The sequence below is a fragment of the Drosophila hydei genome, unplaced genomic scaffold (genome assembly GCF_003285905.1).
Source record: "Drosophila hydei strain 15085-1641.00,03,60 unplaced genomic scaffold, DhydRS2 tig00000172-arrow-pilon, whole genome shotgun sequence".
Taxonomy (NCBI): Eukaryota; Metazoa; Arthropoda; class Insecta; order Diptera; family Drosophilidae; genus Drosophila; species Drosophila hydei.
In genome coordinates this window covers 4832685-4841494 of record NW_022045682.1, presented here as the reverse complement: position 1 = coordinate 4841494, position 8810 = coordinate 4832685, and positions in this window count along the sequence as shown.

Here is an 8810-nt window from a genome sequence, read left to right as displayed (position 1 = left end):
TGAAATCAGATCTTGTCTGCTAGGTGAGATTCTGTTTTTAGATTCTTACTCTAGAGTCCATTGTGTCTTTTGGCTTAGTGCTTGACGCACCTATTTCTCTCAGTGTATCACTTTCTCTCCCTATCTCATTCACTTACTTTTCAATGCTCTCTTTTCGTGAGTATCAGTGTATAGCTATATTTCTCTATCACTCTATAGCTCTATTTTTGTCTCTCACTTTTTCGCTCTCTTTCTCTCTCTTTTTCTCTCTCCTCTCTCTCTTTCTCTCTCTCTCTCTCTCTCTGTCTATATTTCTCATTCTATCTTTCTATTGCTCTCTCTCTCTATAGCTTTCTCGATGCCTCTATCATTCGCTTTCCGTCTCTCTCTTTCTCGCTCTCTCTGTTTATTTTTCTTTTCCCCTCTTTTCATCATTCTTGATGTCTCTCTAAGTTTCTATCTTTCTGCCCTTCCCCCTCTCTTGTTGTAGGTATTTGCACCTCTAACTGCTGCTCTAATTCGTTGCATTTTTCCTTACCTTTCTTTCTTCTTCTGTTTCGCCTCGCTTCCCCTCTCTTTTTCCCTACTTCTCTATCTCTCTTTCTTCTTTTCTTTTGCTCTCATCTTCTTTCTCTTCCTTGTTCCCTACCTTTCTCTTTCCTCTTCGCTCTGCTTACTTTCGGTTTTTTTTTGTTGTTCCTTCCTTCCTCAACGACTTTGTCTACATCTCTCATAGTTTCTGTCTCCCTTAATCTAGTCCTTTCCATCCCTTTCTCTCCGCTTCACCCTCCACCGCTTTGAATAGACTTTAATATAATTTACTGGGTATCTGCACGTCGTGCACTGTCGCCTATCTTACGTTTTCTTGTTGTTTTTGATGGTTTTCTTGTCACAGCATCCTGTGTGCCCCGTTACCCTTATGTTTTGACACAGTTCACAGAACTTGCAAGCGCAATTTGTTGTTGTTGCTTTTGTTTTTGTTTTTGTTGTGTTTTTTTTTTCATTCAGTTTTTAGTTGCAATTAAACATGGAACTGCCACAGCGAACGGGCAAATGTACAACTGCAGCGACAGACAACGAGAGCAGACAGACGTGCCGACATCCGACAGAGCATCGCTCATCAGGGCAGAGTCCAATTTACATGTGTGTATATCTGTGTGTGTGCGTGTGTGTGGCCTCGCGTAGCTCTGTTTTGCAACTGAGAAGCGTGAAAAAATGGTGTGAAAAATGAAAGAAATGCGTAGCAAATTTTTGGTTGGCTGCAATTGAATTACGAGCAAAGCCAAACTAACTGAAGAGCAGAGAGGAAGCGACGACACAGAGTAAGAAAAGGGATAGAAAGCGAAGAGGGGCAGCAGATGCTTTCAGAACTAATTTCAACTGTAAGTAAAAGCCGAAAGCAACAAGAGAAAAGCTGCACAGATGATAAGATAGGGGACGGCAGATAGAGAGTGAGCGAGGTGGGAAAGAGTGAGTGAGAGAAAGAACTAATTTGACAAGTGAGCCAAAGCCTAAAGCCTAAAGCCTAAACCTGTCTAAAACCTAAAATATCAAGGAATTAAACGTAGTACAGACAGGGGGAGTGGGAGCGAGAGGGGAGGGAAGTAAAGTCCTATACAGAATCAGCTCAACAACAGGTATTTTGAATAGATATACATATATTTATACATACCTTAAAAGCTAAGCTATGGCCACGCCAACAGATGAAAGAAAGGGAGGGAAAAGATAATAGTATCATCTGCAGCCTTAACCCAAAACCTGTTGAGCAACAACAATATTTACGACTCCATTTGGAGTTTCCATAAATATAATAGAATAAATAAATATTACTTCAAACAGTTGTTAACCTGTAAACAGAAATTGAAACTCGACACTTCTGGCAGGCAAAACCCTTGTCAAAAACCCGCTCATATTATGACTTCCTTGATTTGCGTCAATAAATAAACATAAATTTGTGAGCATTTGCATTTCGAGCTGGCCGCAAAACAAATTGATTTAAATAATAATGATGATAATTGATCGCATGGGGTCACCGTTCGGGTCATGTCAGCAGTTGTCAGTCGGTCATTTGGCCGAGTTGTCAATTTGGCAATTTGACGCATTTCAATTAGTGATATTATTATACGAGTACAAATACAAATAGTCTCTCGACATTATTATCGTATTAAATTTAAATTAAATAGGTCAATCATTTCAAACAGTAACTCAATCAATGTCCAATTACAGGTGCGCAATTATCATGCATAAATCAGTCTGTTTGTATACTCAAAAGTAAATACTGCACAAAAAAACTAAGATATATATAAATAGTACCAAAAGCCAGTTGTGTAAAGTGCCATAGATAAACACAGTTTTTTTTGCCATGGCCAAAAAGAGCGGTAAACCTTTTAAATATTTCTGCACTATTTATTTTACTGTGGCTGCTGCAGGCCCTTTTTGTGAGTCGGGGTATGTGTGGGTGCGTGTGTGCAGAGCAATATATACAAATAAATATTTCAGCTGGTTCGTCGCCCTTTTGTTACTAATTAATTTATATCAACATTTCAATGCTAAGCCAAACAAAACAATCAGCTTAATGTCGACCAAAACACACACTTACAAACAAACACACAAAGATACCAAACTCTATGCCTTTTCTTGCAAGTGTGGAGAAGCGCGTGGGCTGCTCATGAAGTTTATATAATGTGGGCTAGTAAAAAATATATAAACAGCTTAAAATAGGTTAAAATAATTTTTAAATCCAGATTTTTAAATAGAAGTAGTTATTGTAAAGAAAAATCTTACATTAATATAATAAAATAATCAGAAAAAGTAAAATCAGAAGAATTTTATTTGCTTTTTTAATTTTTATTTTTAATGGTGTTTAATTGAGAATGGTTTAATTTTATTTCAAATTTCCAACAAGCATTAATTAGTTTAATGGAATTATTTTTTAATAACAACATTTATTATATATTAATTTTTTTTTGCTATGTGAAATATGTGAATTTTCGAATTATTACAATTTTATTATAAAAAATTTTTAAACAACCTTTCTAATTGTATTTATTTAAATTTATATTTATAGATTTTTATACAACTGTTCAATGTGAATTTATAAATTTTAAATGATTAAAATTTTTGATTCTAAATTTAAAAACATTTTTTTAATTTCACTAATTTTCTGAAGTAATCTCCTGCAAATAATATATATATATTTTTATATGCATATTTATAACTTTTTCTAATTTGTACTCCTCAGTTTTTATTTGATTTCTTAAGCTAATCCCATTTCTAGACTTTTATGATACAATTAAAAAAAGAATTAAATATCTCGAACAAAAATAATTATTTTATTTATATACATAAATATTAACTTAAATGTTTTATTATTTTAAAGTTTAATTTTTTTCCAATTCATTTATTTTGATTTCTTTAAGGCAACCCACTTTTTGGCTGGCTGTGATTGTATTTAAAGGATTAACAGCCTCAAGGCTGCGGCTTTTGCTACTTTCACACGACTGCAGGATTAGCTGGATGGACGGCGACAACGACGACGACGACGACGATGTCGACAACGAGCAGGAGAATGCCTTCAATGTTTATCTTTGCCAAGAAGCTTTGGCCTGGCTCATTTCTGTTGTTGTTTCGCTGTGTTGTTTGCCTTTTGGCTGACTGTTTAAGTTGGCGCTTTCTTGTCTAGGCACAAGCCGCAGAAACTTTTTGGTCACACATGACGCCCCGTTGGCGTGATTTAAAGTTTCATTGTCGCATCCGGTCGGCGCCCTCAGGAAATTGCAAATTAAATTATGTGTGTCTTATGTGTGAGTGTGCACAAATCGATCATAAAATACTAATTACTCGGCGAACTAAGCACGTTAACACAAGAGTGTGTAGGTCGCGAGGGTGTGGGGAAGGGGGAAGCAGGACGGACACGGGACATGGGAACAGCCAGAGCGATTAAAAGCTTAATTATCCCATTGCGACACTTCATTAGTTTGGCCGTCTGCTGGCTGCGTCGCAACTTTTCGCCACGTTTATTGCAATTAATTTTCTTGAGTTCAGCTTCAGTTTCAGTTTCAGTTTTCCGTTTCCCGTTTTCGGTTTTCGGTTTTAGTTTTAAGTGCTTTTTACGTGTGTGTGGGTGAGGGGTGGTTGTTTTAGCTAATAAGCCGTCGCCTGAACGCTCCATTGACCTTTGTCCAGCTGCGGCTATTGCTCATGTGGTCTACAACCACCCACCTCGCCTCAGATCAGCCACATTTGCTGTCACTGCTCAATTAAGCTGCGCAGCAACCTCTGAAATATTTAGTTCCCATTGTTTGGCATTTCAGGTCCAGCTTTTCTGCTTTACGCTCATTTTTATTTTTATTGGTTATATACATAAGCAGCTAATGGAAATTTCCTGTGCTTTATATTTGCAGAAGCCGAAAAAGAAGACGTAGAAGAAGGAAAAAAACTTAAGCTTATTTTCTTAGCGCGCTGCTTTCAACAGATTCAATTTGAAACGCAACATTGAATTAAATTACGTGAGTCGGAGTCGGAATTCGCTCGCTGGAACAATTCAAAAAGGGATGCCAAGTGCTGCTAGCTGCCGGCATTGAACCGTGGGTAACTGCCAGACCTAACAATAATATGGCCCACAAAATCGCATAACAATGTAACTGGCTAAATAAAAAAGCCAAACGGAGTCATATTAAAAGCCATTCGCTGCCAAAAGGCAAGCGAAAAAAAAAATAAAAAGCAAAAATAAATAGAACTCTGCTATCATATCTGAAGTCTAGCAGGCTGAATACGGCACAACGAGGTATACTAAACTACGCATAAATATATAAAAAATAAAACAACTAATTTATTAAATTGTAAGAGAAATGCAGGCGAAGCATAAATAAATCAAACATAACGAATTCAGATTTAAACATAAATCGAATATTATTTTAAATATAAAGTTTTGACTGTGAAGCAAAAACTTTTATAGAGCATAGAAAAGCTGACTTTTTATATAAAAACAATATTAATTAATTAAAGACTTTATTTTGCAAGTTATTCGTTTTAAAGGTTATACTGTGGCTGATCTTTCAAGTATAAATAAAATATATTAATTATTCGTTTTAATTTACCTTTCAAACAACTCATTGAATGAACAGCAAATCAGAGGTCAGCTCTGCCTACAAATGGTTTTACTCTTAACTATTGACATTATTAAGAAGCATAGTTAACCATTAAATCATGATCTAGATCAAAGTCAATAGCCAAGTCGATAACATCTGTTCATCTATTGGTCCTTTCCTGTGTCTATATGAGGTAGGCAGAAAGAGGCATGATACCATAAAGCAAACATCGTCTAAATCAATATCAATACTCAAATCGATCTAGATCTATTAGCTTAGCTGTTTCTTCAACTTTCGTACTTTCATGGGTGCATTAATCTGGGAACCTTTAAGTGATAGAGAGATTAAGAACAGCGAGCAGAACTCAAAACTATTCCACAGTCTACTTGACTTACAATTTGATTGATTTAACTCTGTCACTTGCATAAAATGTCATAGATTGAATAAAGTTAAAGGCGTCACTAATTCCAGGGATATATGTTAATATATGTATATATATATATATAGCTATATCCACCAAACTGCTTCCTACAGTAACAAACTTCAAGAATGAGGACATACACGATAAGTTTCTTTTAACCAAACATGTACAGAGTTCTCAACCCATTTTACTTTCGGGTATCTCACAGTTAAATAACCAACACGCTTTTGCTTGTATTGTTATGGATATTATTTTATATTTAAGTGCCTTAAAAATGCCCACACATATCGGTCAATTAGCCGCATTTGCTTGCACTTCCAACTTCCATCAGAAAAATCGACATAAATTATGCGCTTTATGCCTTGGCCAGTTGACTTTTTGCATTGAACCCGCTGCATAAATCACAAATGGCACACGCACACACACACACACATGCAACCACATAGACACAGCATTCGCTGTGTGTGAGGTTGCTGCTGCAACCCTCACGTAGGTTTTTTCTTTTGGCTGCAGGAGCTGGTCGCACAATTTGGCACGTGTGATAAACTCAAAATTGTTGCTGCCAGCGGCTGCAATTGGCTGCCTGCGATGGCGACTGCGGCTGCCCGTGTCAGCATTTTGCCGGAAAACTGGGGGTGGGCCCGGCGCAAAACTTTGCCAGATTTTTCGGTTATCTGGCACATGTAGTAGTTGACCTTTTGGTCGGCGCAAAAGTTTTTCCATTTTGCCGCACATTAAAAACTATTAGCTGCGGGCTCCGAATATTCAGGCTGCCAACGAGCATCCACTTTTTCGGAGTTTTTTTTCAGACTTCCATTGCACAGGATCGAAGAACATTGCTCATGATTTTGCAGCTAGCCAAATGCAGCTTTCGATATTCAGTTAACAATCTGAGGCAGGAATTGAATCGAGCCGAGTCTCATTCCAAATTAGTCAACGCGATTTTGCGCTAGTTGAAATTGTAGTGGAACGAAATATTGCCTCACAGAGATTTTGGGTATTTTTAGCAGTAATAGAATTTAATTTGATTTATTTAATATTCATCCTTCATCCTTCATCCACCCATCTTCCATCTTTTATATTTCATCTTCCATCTTCCATCTTCCATCTTTTATATTTCATCTTCCATCTTCCATCTTCCATCTTCCATCTTCCTTCTTCCTTCTTCCTTCTTCCTTCTTCCTTCTTCCTTCTTCCTTCTTCCTTCTTCCTTCTTCCTTCTTCCTTCCCCCTTCTTCCTTCCCCCTTCTTCCTTCTACCTTCTTCCTTCTCCCTGCTTCCTTCTTCCTTCTTCCATCATCCTTTTTCCTTCTTCTATCATCCTTTTTCCCTCTTCGTTTTTCCGTTTTCCTTTTTCCTTCTTCATTCTTCATAAAGCGTTTACTTCGCATGCTCCATCTGTACGTCTCCAGTTAACATGACTTTTAATAGGACATGCACTTGTCGCTTATCCGTCGACTGCCTATCATGACTGGCCATGGAGTTGGAGTTGGCGACATTATTGCCCCCACGACTAGGAACAGGGACCATTTAATGGGAACATGCGCCTGCAGTGCTGCAATGCATAAACGAAACATGTTGCCATCAACTGCATAGCTGCGTGTGGGCGTTAGAGTTGAAGGCGTGGCGCATTAGAGCCTGAGGTGTGCGCGTACTTAGGTCAATTACTGTTGGGCGAGCAAGAGGGAGGCGATGTGATAACCCTTTGACACCAGCGTCCACGGAATCTTCTCGTGCGGTTGAATGAACGAGACCCAGCCGGACTGGACTCTATGCGCTGTGTTTGCCTGTGCGACTAATTAAAGAACGCGCACGTCGAGCCGGCGGCGGCGGGTGGGGCCAGGGGCACGGGCGCAGTTAGAGGCAGCATAGATTTCATTTTTGGCGACGACTAATGGCTGCACTCTGACCGCAGCTGCCGCAGGTGGGAGTGTGGGAGGCAACATTATAACACAAGTGCAAACAGGGCACTCGACTCTCCACTTTGGTTAGGGTATAAAACAACGACGACATGCTGTTCTAATTTGCAACTTAAAACTGTTGGCCAGCTAGCTGGATGCGTCGCTAATGCCAAGTGCTGATGCAGCAGCCACGCGGAGCGCTATTTGAATGTGATTTAATGTGAAAGCCAGCGCCCAAGAGCGCAACCCAGCCCACAAACCCTAAAAACCAACGCAAAGCGCCCATCCAAGCCCACGAAAATGTTCATGTGAAATGAGTCATTACAGATCTGCAATCAGACAGAGAGCGTTGTCCACAGCACCATACACTTGTCATACCCTGAACCCACAGAAGTGCGCGCACATAAATAGGGTATACTGACTGCAGGAGATTTGTGTAGAAGTGTGTAGATTGCAGATGAGGCACAAATTATATATATTATTAATTTGATTAAAGATATAGACAGATTTCTGACTATTACTGGAAAATATGAAAGGCAACTGCCGTCAGTGTGAACAAAAGTTGTAAGCTCTGAACTGCTGAATGTCACTAAAATCCATTGAAAGTGCTTCAAACACTGTCAACTACTGGAAGCTTATGACTGAGCAGAGAGAGGGAGTTGAAGAGCATGTAATGCATAAGTTTTGGATACTGAAATTAAATGGGAAATGACTGAAAGCCATAGGAAGAGCAACGAGTGCTTTTGAGAGTTACTGAAATGTGACTGGAATCTATTAAAAGAGCTTCAAGATCTGCGATATGCTGGAAGAGCACAGAATGCGACTTTAGGTGAATGTAGAATGCATACAATTTATAATGTTAGAGCTGTGCTGAAAGTGAATAGAAGAGCAAGAGCAAAGAATAAATGAGCGCTAATGCAAGCTTATTGGAACTCAATTGGAAGGCAAATTAATTATGTTATTATTATTAATTATTATTATTAATTATATAGAAAGCAACTGGAAGTCAATTGAAAGCGCACACAGTGGGACTGGAAATGAAGCTTTAAGACCCTCAGAGCTACTGGCATATGAGTGGAAGCCATTGGAGGAGCAACCAGTACTGTAGACAGCCTGATACATTTTATAGAAAAAAATTTGAATATTAGGGAATGATGTTGTGAGCTAACAGAAACTGACAGCTAGCAATTGGGAGAGTTCTATTAACTGGTAGCGTCTATTACTCAACGCAATGTCTGTTATAACAAATGACTTTGAGAAAGGCTTCAGAGAAGCCACTGAAAGACTACCAATAAAAAGCGTTGCCTTAGCAACAACTGCTGCTGTAGATAAACGAATTAAGATTTACAAACTTTTACAAAGGCAACTTAAGTCTAACGATGCTTCATTGCTTTCATATATGATATATTCTTTTGCAAT